The 23,425-nt window shown below is 38.0% G+C and overlaps 1 pseudogene; it reads right to left on the bottom strand.

Annotated features, from left to right (window-relative positions):
* LOC128283893 (uncharacterized) overlaps positions 1-13,786 on the bottom strand; it is a 34,237-nt pseudogene extending 20,451 nt beyond the window's left edge.
* Positions 13,787-23,425: the final 9,639 nt, after the last annotated feature.

Genomic DNA, 23,425 nt, shown 5'->3' with positions numbered 1-23,425 from the left:
CCAATCGTGACTCCTTTTCGCCATCTACGCCGAGACAAAGAGATTCATACTATGACTCATATTCATCAACGAATTAGAAGTGACTTGACCGAAAGTCCTTTTCATCAAGAAATTCGAGAAGACGAGAAGCCGATTACGATTTTGATTCGCTCCAAGATGGCGTTCAAAGAGAAAGACATACTCCTACTAGATCTTCAAAGAAATCTTACTCGGAGTATTCTTCACGAAGTTTTGATTGTGAATCATATGCAAATAGTTCTTCATCTTTCGAACAAGATTTGTATTCTCACCATTCTTTTGTACATTCTTGTAAAGAGAAAATAAAGAAAAGAAAAGAAAAGCAAAAGAAGAAAAGAAAATGAAATAAAAAGAAAAGAGAGGCAAGAGGCAAGTAAGAGAGAAAATGAGCGAATCTTGAGAGAACTTGAAAAGGCTTTAAAAAGCCTTTGAAAAGCAAACAGAAAATGAAAAGAAAATGAGATTGAAAAAAGAACGAAAAGAAATTTGAGAGTAAAAAAGAAGATGAAAAAGAAATTGAAACAAAAGAAACGAGTGATTCAGAAGAAAAAGAATCGAGTGAGAAAACAAATGAGCAAGTGAGGATTATTTCTACTAACCCACCTGTTCGATCTTCTTGTGAATTAACTTTTCAAGTTCCTAGAAGTTTGTGCGACCAATTCCATCTACATTACCTTCTAAACGAGAGGTGTTTTAGGTTGTTCGAAAAAGGTAAGTTCGCGAATGACTACCACCCACTTGCGATCGAAGGTAAGGAAGGTAAGGATTCTTTGTTTATTGAATCAAAGTCACTTGATTTGGATAATTTTTGTTCACTTACTGTTGTTAATGAATTTGTTTTAAAAGGTGCCATATACAGCTTTTCTTATGACGATTACTACATTGGCAAATTTGTTGACAACATTGGATTAGTTTTCTATAAGTTTAATTTTGAACATATTTGATCAAAGTCTGTCATGTAAAATTCGATGTGTTTGACCCTGCAAACTTTTTAAACTCATGTGTTAAATCTTTATATTTAAATATGCCTGCTCAATTGATTTGTGATAAATCTGCCTGTTTGAAAAGTTGCATGTTCGTTAAAAATTCTTTGTTTGGCATCCATGTTAAAAGATCTTCACATGATATGTGCAATTGTGTTCTTCATGAACAATCTTTGAGTTTTTGTGGGAAATTTCCATGTAGTGATTTGCATTCCCGATTAATACTCTTGAAGTATGAACCTTTGCATTTTGGTATGCTCGATTTTGTCAAATCAACATGTGTGTTTAATAAACTAGTGAAATATAATTCGTGGGGTGAGTTGATTTTATCTTTTTCTAATATGTTTCTTGTTGGAATTTCTAAACAAGTTCGTGTGTTCAAGCCTGGTATTTGCTACATGAATTCATTTTATGGAAACATTAAGCACTTTGCATCATTTGCAATCAAAATATGTTTGCTTGATGTTCAAACTTTTGATAACAAGGTGAAATTCAATGATTTCGGTTTCAATTTTGATTCATTTATTAATCACCTTGTTTGGCCACATCTAAAATTTTCGTTTCATTTCGAGAAGGTAAGGCCAACCTATGTTTTTGGAACTGAATCAAATTTCCATGGTAACTTTCCTTTTCCATTTAAGTCCATAGTTTTCGATAATACTAACCAGTCTTATTTTTATGAATTCCAGCCATCGAGGAGCAAGACATGTCATGGTGCGTCACCACCTATTCAAATTTATTGGAGTAATAGGTTTGTCTTACGTTATCTATCCAAAGAGAGAAGATTCATTTTGACCGAGAAAGGTAAACCCAATCCTCAATTGTCTTCTCTTCATATTCGTCAAGGTAAGTCATCTGAAAATTTTCAAATATCTTTGCTCAATTCGATTGAAGTTGAAAATTCCATTGATTGGTTGTTTGGAAATTATTTATACTTTGATGTGATGGATTTTTCCTTTTGGCATTGTGATGATGTGATTATTACATTGGAATTTGGAGACTCCCCTCATGTTGTTCAAAAACGAAAGGAAGAGTTAGCATACCTTTGGCCATGGCTAACCTTGCATGAGCAAGACAAGGGACCAAATGAGTTACTATATTCGATTAAAGAAATTAAAATGTTTTGGATGAGGAATAATGTGTTTATGTGCCTACCATCATTTTCAACCAATTATCCCTTGAACCAACTTAGTTTTCATGTTTGTAACGATGGTCTAACGAAACTCTTTGATAAATTTATGTATGCTTGCTTTGTCCAATTGAGATTTTTGGCATATGTTCGATTGAATGAATATTTTATGAACTATCGAACACATTTGAATTTGACTCCTTTGAGTTTCTTTTTACCGGCTATGGTAAGAATTTTTCAGGTTTGTGTGACATCTTCCATCCCATTTGATCGAGGAAAACCATGCACGAGTCAAAGTTCTCCCATGGATAAACAGCTCGACTTGAGAACAAGTCGCCTAAAAGAGGGGGGAATGATACGAGCACCCCCCGTGAACTTTATCGAGCAAGTCTATCGTCGATCAATGACATGTCGGCAAGCTGATCCAAGCTCGCTTCCAGCTCCACGAGCTCGGCCCAGCTCAAATCCACTTATTCGAGCTCAATCCATCTTGCTCGAGCTAAATCGAGCTCACTCCTAGCTCACTTTCAACTCACGAGCTAAACCTTAGCTCAACTTCACTTAGGAGTTTAGCCTCACTCAACTTTAGCTCACGAGCTAAAGCTTAGCTCATTTTAGTTTAAACTCGGTTTTGTCTTTAATGCATTAAATAAAAATTTGCACATATTTATTTAAGCATTAAACTTGTCTTATATTAATATTTGTTATTAATATGCCATAGTCATTACATAAATTGATTATGTTCACATAGTGAATTAATGCATGACATTAATGTGTTCACATCATGCCGAATTTATGAGTGTCCATGAGATATCTTAATGACTTGTTTATTTCATGTAGGTACATCCCTTTGGACGGTATAATGTATGGATGAAGAAACATCTCTTTGGGCATTCCACACTCATGAATGAAGAAGTATTAAATGCTGGTGCATGTACGGCTAGATGCAAGGTTTCTACAAATTCATGCATGTGTCGAATGCATGTATGGACATTAAAGGTTGGTCCATGAATGGATCAAATGCATGGGATGATAGAATGCATGAATGGCTTAAGTGCATGTATGGTGGCTGTCTCTTAACTTTCCAAGGCACTTATTCGCCAAGAAGTAGCTGCTAACTAATTCTATGTTGACCATAGAGCTCCTTGAACATGTTCACACTTTGAATTGACCTATAGGCTACTACACATGCATGGATGGGTTCAAGAACGTCCAAGGAAGGAATTAACTCAATAATTCAACACATTGATTGAATTAAGTGCATGCACAAAGGGGAGAACTAATTTACTAGGTTCATGCTGCCATTTATGAACTTACATGCCATTAAAGTGTTTAATTATGAAGATACATGTTCCATAAAAGTGCATAAACGTCCCAAGGAGATGAATGCAACCTTTGGTGCACATACAAGTCACTTGAAGCCTTTCTTTATGACTAAGCATTCATGCACAAACCAAGGGGAAGAAAGTGTCCATTCAGCTAGTGCATGAATCTGCGAATTTATGAACTATTTTAATACATTAGTGTGAACGTTTTATTATTGTGTGAACACCTAGATGCCGAATTTGAATGGTCATCTATGTGCCTATAAATATTTGTTTTCTTTCATTTGTAAAGGACTTTTGCCAAATTTTTATTGACTTTAATCTTGTGAGAATTTTCTTCTCTAAACTTTGTTTGAGACTTTGTTGACTTATCTACCTAGTAGTGGCGTCAACCTGTTTCTTTCACTCTTATACCGAGGTTCCTACTTTGCTAAGTAGCGGTCGAGGTTTATCACTTCATTCTCCACCTTGAAAGCCTATAAGCAATTGGGTCAATACTCTCTAGTATTGGTTCGTGCTTGCTTTTGAGTTCCTTCTTTCCATTCTTTCATATTTTAAACTCTTTCTTTGAACCCCTTGAATAGCTTCCGCATAATTCAATTAGAAACATCCTTTTGAACAAACCGAACGATACTTTCTCGTAGATGATCGGGTAAACTCAAGATACAACTCGACTCTCCCGAGGCGGTTCAGATCATTTGGTATCGAGCTACTAAAATGAGAAGATCGTGCGATGAAATTAATCCTGCTAGTCCAAGTGAACGCAAGTAAGTAGGATCCGGAAAAAAAAGAGTATAGAAAAAAAAATTCGTATACCGAAGTTTTCTTATTTGGATTAGTTACTGCTTTTGCTATAAAAACAAAAATCTACGCAAAAGAAAAAAAAAATCGTGTACAAAAGTGTTTATTGTATTTAGCTTGTCAATATAGTACAAAAAAAAGTTATATAAGTCAAGAAAAATTCGAAAAAAAATTCAAAAAAAAAATTCGAAAAAAAATCTGAAAAAAAAAGTGTTTAATGCAATTCGATTGTTGTTTGAATGTCAAAGCCCTTGGTTTGATATCGTTCCTGATTCATCTTCTATTCTAATCTCATCCACGCAACACTTTTTTTTTGTTACCCAATTTCCTTTTCTTTTAGCCAACCCGTAACCCCTCACATGTTATCCTTTGTAAAACCATTTGAAACCGACCCACAATACTAGAGATCAAGTCATACTAAGTCTGTTACAAGGTTATAAGAGGAGAAAAGAGCAGAAAAAGGTATGAGCGAGTGAGATCATTCGAGTGGAGGTAAAAGCCAAACAAGTGTAAACACGAGCGGGAGTGACACCTTTTTTTCTTCTTCTTTCCAAGCGAAATTATGAGGTTTGTGGTGAGGTACTTAATTTTTTTTTATTTTGTTTTGTGATCTAACATTTTCTTTTTAGCAACAAAAATCATGTCACACGAAGAGTTCACCGAATCGGAATACCAATACTTGGTGCAAGAAATGCGAAGAATGGCGACTAAACAAGACCAAAGTGATCGAGTTTCTTCAAGTCGTAAAACGGAACCAAGAACCCCACGGAGATATACCCCCGACTACTACCTGAAAAAAAGTTCCAATCGTGACTCCTTTTCGCCATCTACGTCGAGACAAAGAGATTCATACTATGACTCATATTCATCAACGAATTCGAGAAGTGACTTCGATCGAAAGTCCTTTTCATCAAGAAATTCGAGAAGACGAGAAGCCGATTACGATTTTGATTCGTTCCAAGATGGCGTTCAAAGAGAAAGACATACTCCTACTAGATCTTCAAAGAAATCTTACTCGGAGTATTCTTCACGAAGTTTTGATTGTGAATCATATGCAAATAGTTCTTCATCTTTCGAACAAGATTTGTATTCTCACCATTCTTTTGTACATTCTTGTAAAGAGAAAATAAAGAAAAGAAAAGAAAAAGCAAAAGAAGAAAAAGAAAATGAAATAAAAAGAAAAGAGAGGCAAGAGGCAAGTAAGAGAGAAAATGAGCGAATCTTGAGAGAACTTGAAAAAGCCTTTAAAAAAGCCTTTGAAAAGCAAACAGAAAATGAAAAAGAAAATGAGATTGAAAAAAAGAACGAAAAGAAATTTGAGAGTAAAAAAGAAGATGAAAAAGAAATTGAAACAAAAGAAACGAGTGATTCAGAAGAAAAAGAATCGAGTGAGAAAACAAGTGAGCAAGTGAGGATTATTTCTACTAACCCACCTGTTCGATCTTCTTGTGAATTAACTTTTCAAGTTCCTAGAAGTTTGTGCGACCAATTCCATCTACATTACCTTCCAAACGAGAGGTGTTTTAGGTTGTTCGAAAAAGGTAAGTTCGCGAATGACTACCACCCACTTGCGATCGAAGGTAAGGAAGGTAAGGATTCTTTGTTTATTGAATCAAAGTCACTTGATTTGGATAATTTTTGTTCACTTACTGTTGTTAATGAATTTGTTTTAAAAGGTGCCATATACAGCTTTTCTTATGACGATTACTACATTGGCAAATTTGTTGACAACATTGGATTAGTTTTCTATAAGCGAATTTTGAACATATTTGATCAAAGTCTGTCATGTAAAAATTCTGATGTGTTTGACCCTGCAAACTTTTTAAACTCATGTGTTAAATCTTTATATTTAAATATGCCTGCTCAATTGATTTGTGATAAATCTGCCTGTTTGAAAAGTTGCATGTTCGTTAAAAATTCTTTGTTTGGCATCCATGTTAAAAGATCTTCACATGATATGTGCAATTGTGTTCTTCATGAACAATCTTTGAGTTTTGTGGGAAATTTCCATGTAGTGATTTGCATTCCGATTAATACTCTTGAAGTATGAACCTTTGCATTTTGGTATGCTCGATTTTGTCAAATCAACATGTGTGTTTAATAAACTAGTGAAATATAATTCGTGGGGTGAGTTGATTTTATCTTTTTCTAATATGTTTCTTGTTGGAATTTCTAAACAAGTTCGTGTGTTCAAGCCTGGTATTTGCTACATGAATTCATTTTATGGAAACATTAAGCACTTTGCATATTTGCAATCAAAATATGTTTGCTTGATGTTCAAACTTTTGATAACAAGGTGAAATTCAATGATTTCGGTTTCAATTTTGATTCATTTATTAATCACCTTGTTTGGCCACATCTAAAATTTTCGTTTCATTTCGAGAAGGTAAGGCCAACCTATGTTTTTGGAATTGAATCAAATTTCCATGGTAACTTTCCTTTTCCATTTAAGTCCATAGTTTTCGATAATACTAACCAGTCTTATTTTTATGAATTCCAGCCATCGAGGAGCAAGACATGTCATGGTGCGTCACCACCTATTCAAATTTATTGGAGTAATAGGTTTGTCTTACGTTATCTATCCAAAGAGAGAAGATTCATTTTGACCGAGAAAGGTAAACCCAATCCTCAATTGTCTTCTCTTCATATTCGTCAAGGCAAGTCATCTGAAAATTTTCAAATATCTTTGCTCAATTCGATTGAAGTTGAAAATTCCATTGATTGGTTGTTTGGAAATTATTTATACTTTGATGTGATGGATTTTTCCTTTTGGCATTGTGATGATGTGATTATTACATTGGAATTTGGAGACTCCCCTCATGTTGTTCAAAAATGAAAGGAAGAGTTAGCATACCTTTGGCCATGGCTAACCTTGCATGAGCAAGACAAGGGACCAAATGAGTTACTATATTCGATTAAAGAAATTAAAATGTTTTGGATGAGGAATAATGTGTTTATGTGCCTACCATCATTTTCAACCAATTATCCCTTGAACCAACTTAGTTTTCATGTTTGTAACGATGGTCTAACGAAACTCTTTGATAAATTTATGTATGCTTGCTTTGTCCAATTGAGATTTTTGGCATATGTTCGATTGAATGAATATTTTATGAACTATCGAACACATTTGAATTTGACTCCTTTGAGTTTCTTTTTACCGGCTATGGTAAGAATTTTTCAGGTTTGTGTGACATCTTCCATCCCATTTGATCGAGGAAAACCATGCACGAGTCAAAGTTCTCCCATGGATAAACAGCTCGACTTGAGAACAAGTCGCCTAAAAGAGGGGGGAATGATACGAGCACCCCCCGTGAACTTTATCGAGCAAGTCTATCAAGCCGATCAATGACATGTCGGCAAGCTGATCCAAGCTCGTTTCCAGCTCCACGAGCTTCGTCCAGCTCAAATCCAGCTTATTCGAGCTCAATCCATCTTGCCTGAGCTAAATCGAGCTCACTCCTAGCTCACTTTCAACTCACGAGCTAAACCTTAGCTCAACTTCAGCTTAGGAGTTTAGCCTCAGCTCAACTTTTGCTCACGAGCTAAAGCTTAGCTCATTTTAGTTTAAACTCGGTTTTGTCTTTAATGCATTAAATAAAAATTTGCACATATTTATTTAAGCATTAAACTTGTCTTATATTAATATTTGTTATTAATATGCCATAGTCATTACATAAATTGATTATGTTCACATAGCTGAATTAATGCATGACATTAATGTGTTCACATCATGCCGAATTTATGAGTGTCCATGAGATATCTTAATGACTTGTTTATTTCATGTAGGTACATCCCTTTGGACTGTACAATGTATGGATGAAGAAACATCTCTTTTGGGCATTCCACACTCATGAATGAAGAATGATACGAACCGTCTCGGGAAGAATCGAGTCGTATGTAAATTGCCCGATCGTCTATGAGAAGTTACGTTAGGTTTAGTTGAGTTGAAGGTATGGTCAAAGTAGAAGAGGGGTACGAATGAAATGGTAGGAATGAAAGGGTAGGAACAAAAGGATATGAACAAATTGGTCGGTTTAGGTTCGGTTAGGTAAAGAAGAGAACGGGTTTGAACTACTAAAGGTACTTTCAAGAACCAATACCGAAATGGTATCGACCTGTTGATTAAGCCTTTTGAGTTCGGTTATAGGTTTGGTAAGGGAAAACCTCGACCCACTATCTAACAAGATAGGAACCTCGGTATGTTGAACGCCACACTACGAATAGTGATAAGTTCGGGTACGAAAAAGAACACGGTTGACACAACTAGAACGCTAGGAACGCCAAACGAATCTTTGAACGAAATATAAGAAAAGTATGCCTCACAATTTCGGTAGCAAAACATTAACAAAAGTTTCAAAAGTCCTTTACATGGAAATTGAACAAGTATTTATAAGCCTAAGTCTAGGTAGCCGAATGGAGTTTCATACTTACACATTAATTAAAAGAAAATTCTAGAAAAATAACTCTTAATATGCATGACCAGATTCGGTTTTGGGAATGGTGGATGAATGCGTCTTCTTGCTTAAGAAAACTCAAAGTGAATGCAGGATATCCAATGGTCACTTGTAGATTCGGCCAACCTTGTTAAATGAAGCAATGTTTGGCCAAAAAGTATGAATTAATTGTGGACACTCCAAGGGCCATCATGTGCGTGAAACCGAATGTTGAAGAGTCTTCTAGTGTGAACAAGGTGAACCGAATGGTCTTGCCATGTGAACATAGGTGTGAACGAATTAAGGAGAGTCATGGGGAAGCTAATTGGCCAAGCTATCTTCATGCATGTGTGAGTGCCCTTTGGCCGAATGGTCACCTTGGAGAATGAAGAGATAGCACACCATACATGAATGGAAACATTCATGAACCTTAAAGACATTGAATATGGTCATACATGCACTTGGCGAACATGCACCTAAGAGATTCAAGCCCCCAACCGTCCATGCACCTTCAAAATTCATGCTTGTTTTTAATCTCCATATGTCCATTATGCTCCTACAAGAAATGTGAACATAATTAATTCAAACTAATGTGAACACAAATATCAACATTAAATTCGGTTATGACAAATTTAATTATCATCAATAAACACTTTTAAGACATACTTAATATAACTAATGTGAACTAAATTTAATATGTAGGATATTAATTAACTAATTATTGAACTTATTAATTAAAAAGTCAATAGTAGTAAAATGAATTCAAAGTGAACTCCATGAGCTGATGGTTAATTCATGAGTTAAACCCGAACTGGGCCTAAACTCGTGAGCTGATAATGAGCTGGTCCCGAGCTAATGAGCTGGTGTGGAGCTACATGGGAGCTAACTTGAACTGAAGGTGAGCTTGGTGAGCTGAAATGAACTTGTAGAAAAGTTCAGCATGGATTTCCAAAATGGCCACTAACTAGTTCGATAGGTCTAGCATTGACATCATCCCACACATGCTGAACTAAAGCTATAACAGCTTCTTTAAATTGTTTTGCACGAGCCCTTGTGATTGACCCTTGGGGTAGCACCATCGGATCTCAGCTTGGACTTGGCTTATGGAAAGCCGTGATCGTATCATCCTCCCCCTCTTGAAAATGACTTGTCCTCAAGTCAGTATCTACATCGAAAGGAGTCAAGTCAGAGACATTAAAACTAGCACTAACATTGTACTCACCTGGTAAGTCAAGCTTATACGAATTTTCATTGATTTGCTCGATGACTTGGAAGTGGCAGTCTCCTCGCGGCAACAACTTAGATCTTCGTTGAGCCGGAAACCTTTCTTTTCTCATGTGCACCCAGACCCAGTCTCCGGGTTCAAATACAACTCGTTTTTGTCCTTTGTTGGCTCGTTGGACGTATTGCTCGGTTCGAGATTCAATATTCTCTCGGACTTTCCTATGTAATTCCTTAACAAATTCAGCCTTTTTCCTTGTATCTGTATGGACAAATTGATCAACAGGAAAAGGTAATAAGTCAAGAGGAGTAGGAGGATTAAATCCATAGACAGTCTCAAAAGGAGAGAATTTGGTTGCCGAGTGAACAGAGCGATTATAAGCGAACTCGATGTGGGGTAAGCATTCTTCCCATGTCTTGAGGTTTTTTCGTACCAATGCTCGCAACAACGTTGACAAAACTCGGTTTACCACCTCGGTTTGGCCATCCGTTTGGGGATGACAAGTGGTTGAAAACAACAACTTCGTCCCAAGTTTTCCCCATAATGTTCGCCAAAAGTGACTCAAGAACTTTGTATCTCGATCGGAAACAATCGTTCTTGGTAATCCATGCAGTCGTACAATTTCCCTAAAAAACAAATTAGCAATATGCACAGCGTCATCAGTTTTAGCACAAGAAATAAAATGTGACATTTTAGAGAATCTATCGACTACAACAAAGATTGAATCCTTCCCTGTCTTAGTTTTCGGTAATCCAAGAATAAAATCCATAGAGACATCGGTCCACGGGGTGTCGGGAATGGGAAGTGGTGTGTAAAGTCCATGAGGTTGGACCTTCGACTTAGCCCGTTTACAAATTAGGCAGCGTTCACAGATCCGGTCCACGTCTCTCCGCATTTACGGCTAGTAAAAATGTTCATGGAGGGTCGACAATGTCTTGCTTATTCCAAAGTGTCCCATCAGGCCACCACTATGCGCCTCCAACACAAGTAACTCTCGAATGGAGCCTTGTGGTATACACAACCTATTTTCTTTAAAAAGAAACCCTTCGTACCTGAAAAATTTCTCAAAAGACCCGTTTTCACAAGCAGCATATATATTTCCAAAATTCTCATCATTAGCATACAACTCTTTCATATGATAAAAACCAAGTAACTTAGAATCAAGAGTGGTCAATAAGGTATATCTCCGTGACAAGGCATCAGCCACTACATTTTCTTTACCTTTCTTGTATTTGATGACGTAGGGAAATGACTCTAAATACTCGACCCATTTTGCATGTCGTTTGTTGAGTTTATGCTGACCTTTAATAAACTTAAGTGCTTCGTGATCGGAATGAATCACGAACTCCTTCGGTCTTACATAGTGCTGCCAGGTTTCAAGTGATCGAATCAAGGCATACATCTCTTTGTCGTACACCGGATAATTGAGGGAAGCGCCACTTAATTTCTCACTGAAGTACGCCACCGGTCTTCCGTCTTGGGTCAAAACAGCTCTGATCCCTACACCTGAAGCATCACACTCAATTTCAAATGTTTTAGTAAAATCTGGAAGGGACAATAGAGGAGCTTTCATAAGAAATTCTTTAATCAAATTAAATGAACGTTCTTGATCTTCAGACCAGTGAAATGCGGAGTTTTTCTTAATCATGCTTGTTAAGGGTGCTGCAATGGTACTAAAGTTGGGCACAAATCGATGGTAGAAGCTAGCCAATCCATGGAAGCTTCGAACTTGGCTAATGTTCGTCGGACGCGGCCATTCTTGAATAGCTTGAACATTTTCTTGATCCACCTCCAAACCGTTGGCACTCACGACATAACCTAAAAACACAACTTTATCAGTGCAAAATGAACACTTTTTGAGATTAGCATACAATACCTCTTTTCGTAAAGTTTCCAACACCGTCAGAATGTGGTACGTGCTCCTCTAAAGTTTTGCTGTAGACCAAGATATAGTCAAAGTATACAACACAAAATTTACCAATAAATGCACGTAATACATGGTTCATCAATCTCATAAAAGTGCTGGGAGCATTTGTAAGGCCGAATGGCATTACCAACCATTCGTACAACCCCAATTTCATTTTCAAGGCCGTCTTCTATTCATCGCCTTCTTGCATTCGTATTTGATGATAGCCACTTTTAAGATCGATTTTCGTGAAAATCTGGGCTCCACTTAATTCGTCAAGCATGTCGTCAAGACGGGGTATCGGGTGTCGATACTTGATAGTGATTTTGTTGATGGTGCGACAATCCATGTACATCCGCCACGACCCATCTTTCTTGGGACAGGGACTTAAGCTCTCTCGGATGTATCCTTTGTCTAGGAGTTCAGTAATTTGCTTTTGCAATTCCTTCGTTTCTTCGGGGTTACTCCGATAAGCAGGACGGTTGGGTAGTGCAGCTCCGGTTACTAAGTCTATTTGATGTTCGATGCCTCGGATAGGGGGCAGCCCACTTGGTATTTCGTCCGAAAATATGTCTTCAAATTCCTGAATTAAAGACAATACAGAAGCAGGCAAGTTTTCAGGTAACTCATTAGCATTCAACAATGCCTCCTTGTACACAAATACATACATAGGCTGTTTCAAAAACATCGCTCGCCGTATATCACTAACCCTCGCAAACACACTCATTTTTCCACTTTCTTTTTCCTCTCCACTTTTTACTTGTTTTTGTTTCTTTTCATTTTCTCTCGCATTTTTAGTCTTTTCTCTCTTTTCCTTAATTTTCTCTTTTGCACTCTTTTCTTTTTCTCTCGCTTGTTCCACTGAAAGTTTAAGTTTTTGTTGATCGCCGTACACTTGCTTCGGAGTGAGGGGTGCAAGTGCCACGTTCTTGCCAAGATGTTTGAAGGAGTATCTATTAGTGTAACCATCATGCATCACCCGTCGGTTGAACTGCCATGGTCGTCCTAGAAGTAAATGGCCCGCGTGCATTGGCACTACATCGCATAATACTTCATCAGAATACTTCCCGATGCTAAAGGACACTAGGACTTGTTTTGTCACTTTGAGTTCACCGCCATCGTTAAGCCACTGAAGCTTGTATGGATTCGGGTGCTTGGTGGTTGACAGCCCCAACTTTTCCACCATGAGGGTGCTTGCCACGTTTGTGCAACTCCCTCCATTGATTATGATGCTACACACTTTCCCTTGCACTTGACATCTCGAATGAAAAATGTTCTCACGTTGTTGTTCGTCTTCCACACTTTGAAGACTTAGGCTTCGCTTGACGACGAGTAACTCACCTTCAACGGGTTGTTCTAAGTCCTCCTCAACTTCAGAATTCAATTCAGGATCGTTCTCTTCCTCGTCCTCCGTTTCAATCTCACCGTCGGCCCTTATCACCATGGTACGTCTATTCGGGCACTGACTCGCTATATGTCCACGACCAAGACACTTGAAGCACTTTATGTCCCTTGAACGGGCGGTGGAACTTTCAGGAGCCTTACCTTTACTTGACTCGGCAATAGGCTTATTCACCTTAGATATTGTTGAAGAATCCTTCGTTCGATTTGTTGGAAAACCCTTGCTTCTGCTTTGGCCCCATTTAGAAGGATTGATGTTAGGATAGGCTCGGGTGGTACCTTTTCGCTTCAACTGCTTCTGCACTTTGATAGCCATGTGGACCATGTCCACAACCTCAATGTAATGTTGTAGTTCTACGACATTTGCAATCTCTCGATTAAGTCCCGCTAGAAAGCGAGCCATTGTGGCTTCTCGATCTTCTTGTATATCGGCACGGATCATAGCCACTTCCATTTCTTTATAATAATCTTCCACACTCTTCGTCCCTTGGATGAGATTTTGGAGTTTTTGATGCAACTCCCGATGATAGTAGGATGGAATGAATCGTCGTCGCATAACCGCCTTCATTTCGGTCCAAGTGGAAATGGGATGCTCCCCGTTACGCCTCCGACTAGTGGTCAACTGATCCCACCATATCATTGCGTAATCTGAAAACTCAATTACGGTGAGTTTGACTTTCTTATTTTCAGAGTAGTTATGACATTCGAACACTAGTTCGATTTTCTTCTCCCACTCAAGGTACGCCTCGAGATCAGATTTACCTTGGAAAGGAGGAATAGAGAGTTTGATATTCTTCAAGTCATCATCTTCCCGCCTTCGATCTACTTGTCCACGGTTTCGGGGACGTCTCCTTCCTAGGCTTATGTTAGACCCGTGATCGCTTTCATCTTCACTATTTTCATTAACATCATCATCTTGAACCCTTGGTTGTCTTCGTCGTTGATCGGGCCCTTCACGTCTTTGCCTAACAACTTCAGGATATTCATCGCGTTGTCTTTGGGCCTCGACTTGGTAGAGTCGATCTTCAAGAGGATTAAGCCTTCGATCAAGTAATCGTTCCATCTCACGCAAAAGGGCTTGCATTTGCAAATCTGGAACGTTTCTGACGGGTTGTCGCCCTTGTTGTTCTTCCATGTTTTGTCCACTATTTTGGGACATCTATTCGTTTAAGATAGTCTCACAAACAAATCCTCTCAATCCGCTCAGAAAGAAAGAAGCTTGATGACACTCACACTCGTGTTTACACTCTTAGTTCGGCTTTTACCTCCCATCGAATGCGCTCACGCTCTCTTGCCTTTTACCTCTCTTGACTTTTCTCGTAATTTCGTAAGCAGATTCGTTAAGGCTCGATCCTTGGTCTAGGTGGTCGGTTCAAAACGGATAGCAAGTGATTGATGTATTCGATATAGGGTAGGCTGAAAGAATAGGGAATTGGGTAAAAAAATGTGACGAATTAGGGAGAGTAGAATAGAAGAAGGGTCGGGAACTATATCAGATCAAAGCTTGACGATCAAATAACAATTGATTTGTATAAATCACTCTTTTTTTTCAATTTTTATTTTTATTTTTTTTATTTTTTTTATTTTTTTAACTTGTATAACTTTTTTTTTGTTGTACTATATCGACAAGCTAAATACAATAAAAACACTTTTGTACAAGATTTTTTTTTCTTCGGCTGCGTAGATTTTTGTTTTTATAGCAACAATAACAAACTAATCGAAATGAGAAAACTTCGGTATACAAATTTTTTTTTCTATACTCTTTTTTTTTCTGAACCTACCTCGAGAATGCTCCGCTTCGAACGTCTAAGCTTCTCGTTTTAGGTAGCTCTGATACTAGATGATACGAACCGTCTCGGGAAGAATCGAGTCGTATGTAAATTGCCCGCTCGTCTATGAGAAGTTACGTTAGGTTTAGTTGAGTTGAAGGTATGGTCAAAGTAGAAGAGGGGTACGAATGGAATGGTAGGAAGGAAAGGGTAGGAACAAAAGGATATGAACAAATTGGTCGGTTTAGGTTCAGTTAGGTAAAGAAGAGAACGGGTTTGAACTACTAAAGGTACTTTCAAGAACCAATACCGAAATGGTATCGACCCGTTGATTAAGCCTTTTGAGTTCGGTTATAGGTTTGGTAAGGGAAAACCTCGACCCACTATCTAACAAGATAGGAACCTCGGTATGTTGAACGCCACACTACGAATAGTGATAAGTTTGGGTATGACAAAAAACACAGTTGACACAACTAGAACGCTAGGAACGCCAAACAAATCTTTGAACGAAATATAAGAAAAGTATGCCTCACAATTTCGGCAGCATAACATTAACAAAAGTTTCAAAAGTGCTTTATATGGAAATTGAACAAGTATTTATAAGCCTAAGTCTAGGTAGCCGAATGGCCTTTCATACTTACACATTAATTAAAAGAAAATTCTAGAAAAATAACTCTTAATATGCATGACCAGATTCGGTTTTGGGAATGGTGGATGAATGCATCTTCATGCTTAAGAAAACTCAAAGTGAATGCATGATATCCAATGGTCACTTGTAGATTCGCCAACCTTGTTAAATGAAGCAATGTTTGGCCAAAAGTATGAATTAATTGTGGACACTCCAAGGGCCATCATGTGTGTGAAACCGAATGTTGAAGAGTCTTCTAGTGTGAACAAGGTGAACCGAATGGTCTTGCCATGTGAACATAGGTGTGAACAATTAAGGAGAGTCATGGGGAAGCTAATTGGCCAAGCTATCTTCATGCATGTGTGAGTGCCCTTTGGCCGAATGGTCACCTTGGAGAATGAAGAGATAGCACACCATACATGAATGGAAACATTCATGAACCTTAAAGACATTGAATATGGTCATACATGCACTTGGCCGAACATGCACCGAAGAGATTCAAGTCCCCAACCGTCCATGCACCTTCAAAATTCATGCTTGTTTTAATCTCCATATGTCCATTATGTTCCTACAAGAAATGTGAGCATAATTAATTCAAACTAATGTGAACACAAATATCAACATTAAATTCGGTTATGACAAATTTAATTATCATCAATAAACACTTTTAAGACATACTTAATATAACTAATGTGAACTAAATTTAATATGTAGGATATTAATTAACTAATTATTGAACTTATTAATTAAAAAGTCAATAGTAGTAAAATGAATTCAAAGTGAACTCCATGAGCTGATGGTTAATTCATGAGTTAAACCCAGTGGGCCTAAACTCGTGAGCTGATAATGAGCTGGTCCTGAGCTAATGAGCTGGTGTGGAGCTACATGGGAGCTAACTTGAACTGAAGGTGAGCTTGGTGAGCTGAAATGAACTTGTAGAAAAGTTCGGCATGGATTTCCAAAATGGCCACTAACTGGTTCGATAGGTCTAGCATTGACATCATCCCACACATGCTGAACTAAAGCTATAACAGCTTCTTTAAATTGTTTTGCACGAGCCCTTGTGATCGACCCTTGAGGTAGCACCATCGGATCTCGGCTTGGACTTGGCTTATGGGAAGCCGTGATCATATCAAAGAAGTATTAAATGCTGGTGCATGTACGGCTAGATGCAAGGTTTCTACAAATTCATGCATGTGTCGAATGCATGTATGGACATTAAAGGTTGGTCCATGAATGGATCAAATGCATGGGATGATAGAATGCATGAATGGCTTAAGTGCATGTATGGTGGCTGTCTCTTAACTTTCCAAGGCACTTGTTCGGCCAAGAAGTAGCTGCTAACTAATTCTATGTTGACCATAGAGCTCCTTGAACATGTTCACACTTTGAATTGACCTATAGGCTACTACACATGCATGGATGGGTTCAAGAACGTCCAAGGGAAGGAATTAACTCAATAATTCAACACATTGATTGAATTAAGTGCATGCACAAAGGGGAGAACGAATTTACTAGGTTCATGCTGCCATTTATGAACTTACATGCCATTAAAGAGTTGAATTATGAAGATACATGTTCCATACAAGTGCATGAACGTCCCAAGGAGATGAATGCAACCTTTTGGTGCACATACAAGTCACTTGAAGCCTTTCTTTATGACTAAGCATTCATGCACAAACCAAGGGGGAAGAAAGTGTCCATTCAGCTAGTGCATGAATCTGCCGAATTTATGAACTATTTTAATACATTAGTGTGAACGTTTTTATTTTTGTGTGAACACCTAGATGCCGAATTTGAATGGTCATCTATGTGCCTATAAATATTTGTTTTCTTTCATTTGTAAAGGACTTTTTGCCAAATTTTTTATTGAATTTAATCTTGTGATAATTTTCTTCTCTAAACTTTGTTTGAGACTTTGTTGACTTATCTACCTAGTAGTGGCGTCAACCCTGTTTCTTTCACTCTTATACCGAGGTTCCTACTTTGCTAAGTAGCGGGTCGAGGTTTATCACTTTCATTCTCCACCTTGAAAGCCTATAAGCAATTGGGTCAATACTCTCTAGTATTGGTTCGTGCTTGCTTTTGAGTTCCTTCTTTCCATTCTTTCATTTACTTTAAACCGAACCTTAATATTCATATTTTAAACCCTTTCTTTGAACCCCTTGAATAGCTTCCGCATAATTCAATTAGAAACATCCTTTTTGAACAAACCGAACGATACTTTCTCGTAGATGATCGGGCAAACTCGCGTACAACTCGACTCTCCCCGAGGCGGCTCGTATCATATGGAGAGCTTAAGTTCTTCAAATCATCATCAACTCAGCCTCGATCCCTTTGACCCTGATTCTGCTGACCTCGGAGTCGCTCACTTTGATTTGAACCTTGGTCGCTTTCTAAATCACTTGGGTCATACATCTCATCTTTGAACGGCCTTGCTCGTCCTCTTTCACGTCTAGGGCCTTGAGGCATTCTTTCTCGTCGCCCCCTCTCTTCAACTCGGTCTAGTCTCTCGTTTATGGATTCGAGTTCATTGCGGAACATACGTTGGATTGAGGGCTTGTTGGCCTAAATCAGGGACTCCTCTGCCTTCGGGAGCCACGTTCCTCACAGGTTGCCTTGGTAATCCTTCGTTCATGTTACGTTCCGGACTTCGCGACATGTTGTAACTTTACCACAAACCTCACAAGATCTCTCGAAAAGAAAGAATGATGGCACTCACACTCGTATTTGCGCTCGTTTGGCTTTTACCTCCCCTTGAATACGCTCACTCACTCGTGCCTTTTTCCACTCCTTTCTTCTCTTATAACCTCGTAAAGGATTTACTAGGCTTGATCTTCTAGTTTGGGAATCAGTTTTAAAAGGGTAAACAATGGGTATGCGTTTAGGTTTAGGGTTGGCTGAAAGAACAGGGAATTGGGTTAAAAGTGTGGCGTGTATATGATTAGAGAGATTAGAACAGAAGATGGATCGGGAACTATATCAAATCAAGGCATGACGTTCAAATTACAATCGAATTGTATAAAACACCTCTTTTTTTTTTAATTCTTTTTTTCTTAATTTTTTCGATTTTTTATTTTTTTTTGAAATTTTTTTAAAATACTTTTTTTATAACTACTAAAATGATAATTACAATATAATACTTGAATTTCACGAAGTAATTTTTTTTTGTATATATATATATATTTTTGTTTATAAACTACTAAAATGGTAAATACAATATAATACTTGAATTTCACGAAGCAATTTTTTTTTACTCTTTTTTTTAAACCTACCCCAGGAATGCTCCTCTCTGAACGTCCAAACTTCTCGTTTTAGGTAGCTCTGATACCAAATGATACGAGCTCGCCTCGTCTTGAGTGGAGTCGTATGTAGATTGGCCGATCGTCTACGAGAAGAAGTTGATGAGTATGGAATGGAGAAATGATTCTGGGTTTGAAAGAGACTTGGATGTCAAAGTTTAGGATCAAGAATGGTGATTAAGTTTAGGTTTAAGAAAGAAAGAAGTTGGGATAGTTGGTAGGTTTTTATGGTTCGGGAAAGAAACGAAATTCGGTTGAATTGGAATATTTGGGAAATGGACGTAATATGGTATGGTTGGTCCTAAGAACAAGTTGAACCGATATTAGCAAATATCGACCTGAGACTTATTAGTTCTTAAGAAGGGATGGTTGAAACGAAATGGACCTCGACCCATTATCTAGGCAGATAGGAACCTCGGTATAAAGGTTTTTGATACGAACCGTCTCGGGAAGAGTCGAGTCGTATGTAGATTGCCCGATCGTCTACGAGAAGTTACGTTAGGATTAGTTGAGTTGAAGGTATAGTCAGAGTAGAAAGAGGGGTACGAATGGAATGGTAGGAACGAAAGGGTAGGAACAAAATGGTATGAACAAATTGGTCGGTTTAGGTTCGATTAGGTAAAGAAGAAAGAACGGGTTTGAACTACTAAAGGTACTTTCAAGAACCAAATACCGAAATGGTATCGACCCGTTGATTTAGCCTTTTGAGTTCGGTTATAGGTTTGGTAAGGGAAACCTCGACCCACTATCTAACAAGATAGGAACCTCGGTACATTGAACGCCACACTACGAATAGTGATAAGTTCGGGTACGACAAAGAACACGATTGACACAACTAGAATGCTAGGAACGCCAAACGAATCTTTGAACGAAATATAAGAAAAGTTTGCCTCACGATTTTGGCAGCATAACATTAACAAAAGTTTCAAAAGTGCTTTACATGGAAATTGAACAAGTATTTATAAGCCTAAGTCTAGGTAGCCGAATGGCCTTTCATACTTACACATTAATTAAAAGAAAATTCTAGAAAAATAACTCTTAATATGCATGACCAGATTTAGTTTTGGGAATGGTGGATGAATGCATCTTCATGCTTAAGAAAACTCAAAGTGAATGCATGATATCCAATGGTCACTTGTAGATTTGGCCAACCTTGTTAAATGAAGCAATGTTTGGCCAAAAAGTATGAATTAATTGTGGACACTCCAAGGGCCATCATGTGTGTGAAACCGAATGTTGAAGAGTCTTCTAGTGTGAACAAGGTGAACCGAATGGTCTTGCCATGTGAACATAGGTGTGAACGAATTAAGGAGAGTCATGGGGAAGCTAATTGGCCAAGCTATCTTCATGCATGTGTGAGTGTCCTTTGGCCGAATGGTCACCTTGGAGAATGAAGAGATAGCACACCATACATGGATGAAAACATTCATGAACCTTAAAGACATTGAATATGGTCATACATGCACTTGGCCGAACATGCACCCAAGAGATTCAAGTCCCCCAACCGTCCATGCACCTTCAAAATTCATGCTTGCTTTTAATCTCCATATGTCCATTGCGTTTCTACAAGAAATGTGAACATAATTAATTCAAACTAATGTGAACACAAATATCAACATTAAATTCAGTTATGACAAATTTAATTATCATCAATAAACACTTTTAAGACATACTTAATATAACTAATGTGAACTAAATTTAATATGTAGGATATTAATTAACTAATTATTGAACTTATTAATTAAAAAGTCAATAGTAGTAAAATGAATTCAAAGTGAACTCCATGAGCTGATGGTTAATTCATGAGTTAAACCCGAGCTGGGCCTAAACTCGTGAGCTGATAATGAGCTGGTCCCGAGCTAATGAGCTGGTGTGGAGCTACATGGGAGCTAACTTGAACTGAAGGTGAGCTTGGTGAGCTGAAATGAACTTGTAGAAAAGTTCGGCATGGATTTCCAAAATGGCCACTAACTGGCTCGATAGGTCTAGCATTGACATCATCCCACACATGCTGAACTAAAGCTATAACAGCTTCTTTAAATTGTTTTGCACGATCCCTTGTGATCATCCCTTGAGGTAGCACCATCGAATCTCGGCTTGGACTTGGCTTATGGGAAGCCGTGATCGTATCAGTTTTGAACGCCACACTAAAACTAGTGATAAGTTTGGTTTCGTGAAAGAATTAGGTTGACGCCACTACTAGGTAGATAAGCCAACGAAAATCTTAAACGAGACTTAGAGAAGAAATTCTTACAAGAACAAAAGTTCGGCTATATAAAATTTGGCAAAAGTCCCTTTGCAAGAAATAAACAAACTATTTATAGCTGTTGCAAAGGCTAGCCGAATAGCCATTTTAGGTAGCTAATTAACCTTTTGTTTTCTTCCTAATTAAGCTAGAAAATTCTAGATTTATTTAGGAAGTTTTCTTGAAGCTTCTTGGCTTTGGAGAACTCATTGGACAGCATTCTAGAAGCATTTTTTTAGCTGGAATTAATTGGCACGTTTGGGAGCTGAAATGCATATTTAAATTCAGCATTGGAACTTGGGAGCTTAATTAAGTTGATGCTTGGAAGAGTTGAATGGTCAAGGCAAATATTTAAATGAGCTCCTTGAGTAGTTGGCCGGCCATAAACTGTGAAAACAAATCAATGGACATTAATTTGTGGGTGTGAAAGTCCTGAATACCAGCTTCGAAAATTGAGTAGCCATGTTGGGGAGAGTAACCATCAACTGATGGTGAATGTTGCATTGACCGAACCATCATGGCTTTTGGGAAAACCAATTCAACAACTTTAATTTGTTTAAATGCCGTCCCATGCATTGCACCTACACACACAAATTAATTCAGCACATTAATTAATTTAGACACATTAATTTTCGGTTGCTCAAGACACATTTAAAACTTGTAGTAGCTAAGACAAATTAATTATGCAAGGTTAAGACATGTATTAAATCGGCTGGAACTTAGACAAATTTAATAGCAAAAATTGGCTGGGCAAATTTAATGAGTAGCTCATTTAAAACCGGTCTTAAACTTGACAAATTAATTAGCTAATAAATTAAGCTAGTTTAAGACACCATTATACCTACTTATAAAGTCCAGATTATGAAAAATTAATTATTAAGACCTAATTAACTAATTTAGCTAACAGCAAATTAAATGATTTTATTCCAGCAAATTAAACGAAAAAATAAAATGAGCAGAAAACAGGCTCTTAAGCTAAGCTAAGATTCATTCGGTTGCTCGGCTTACTGATCCAAGAGCTTTCGATAAGTCCAGCAACGGTTTCACCCCAAACTCTATCAACTAAGGCTGTTGTTGCGTCTTTGAATCTCTTTGCTCGAGCTCGGGTGATCGGTCCTACGGGCAACTCTAGAGGATCTACATTGGCAGCCGACAACTTGGAAGGTGTGTCCGTATCACTTTGGCCACGAAATGGGCTGAATAGGCCCAATGGGCCCGTGGGCCCGCTTGTGTCAAATTAGCTGCTAGGCAGAATATGGTAGGACTTGTCATGTCACGCACAAGAATTAAGTTGTTTTGGGCCTCGATGGGCTGAAATAGGCCGTGTGGGCCCAATGGGCTCGTGGGCCCACACGGATAAAATCTATGGTAAGTGAATATTAATGAATCGGGCTATGGTGTACACATAGCCGTATCTAAATTTAGGCTAAATGAGCTACACGAGAGTGTGGGCCCATTTGGGCCGAGATTGGGCCTTAAGCCCACTTGCACCGTTATGCCTGTTTAGGTTACTTAAGTCGCTCGAGGCGAAGGTGGACTGTTTTTTGTGTCGTTAATACCCCTAGTTTGTAAAATTACCGAAATACCCTTATAGTGTAAAATTATCGAGATACCCCTGTAAGGTAGAATGACTGTTTTGCCTTTATGTGGTAAAATGACTGATACGAACCGCCTAGGGGAGAGTCGAGTCGTATGCGAGTTTGCCCGATCGTCTACGAGAAAGTATCATTCGGTTTGTTCAAAAAAGATGTTTCTAAATAAATTATGCGGAAGCTATTCAAGGGGTTCAAATGAAGGGGTTAAAATATGAATATTAAGGTTCGATTTAAAGTAAATGAAAGAATGGAAAGAAGGAACTCAAAAGCAAGCACGAACCAATATTAGAAAATATCGACCCAAATGCTTATAGGCTTTCAAGGCGAAAATGAAAATGATAGAACCTCGACCCACTACTTAACAAAGTAGGAACCTCGGTATATGGGTGAATGAAACAGGGTTGACGCCACTACTAGGTAGATAAGTCAACAAAGTCTCAAACAAAGTTTAGAGAAGAAAATTCTCACAAGATTAAATTCAATAAAAATTTTGGCGAAAAGTCCTTTACAAATGAAAGAAAACAAATATTTATAGGCACATAGATGACCATTCAAATTCGGCATCTAGGTGTTCACACAATAATAAAAACGTTCACGCTAATGTATTAAAATAGTTCATACATTCGGCAGATTCATGCACTAGCTGAATGGACACTTTCTTCCCCCTT

The sequence above is a fragment of the Gossypium arboreum genome, chromosome 11 (assembly GCF_025698485.1).
Source record: "Gossypium arboreum isolate Shixiya-1 chromosome 11, ASM2569848v2, whole genome shotgun sequence".
Lineage (NCBI taxonomy): Eukaryota > Viridiplantae > Streptophyta > Magnoliopsida > Malvales > Malvaceae > Gossypium > Gossypium arboreum.
This window is presented reverse-complemented; position numbering and strand designations above follow the sequence as displayed.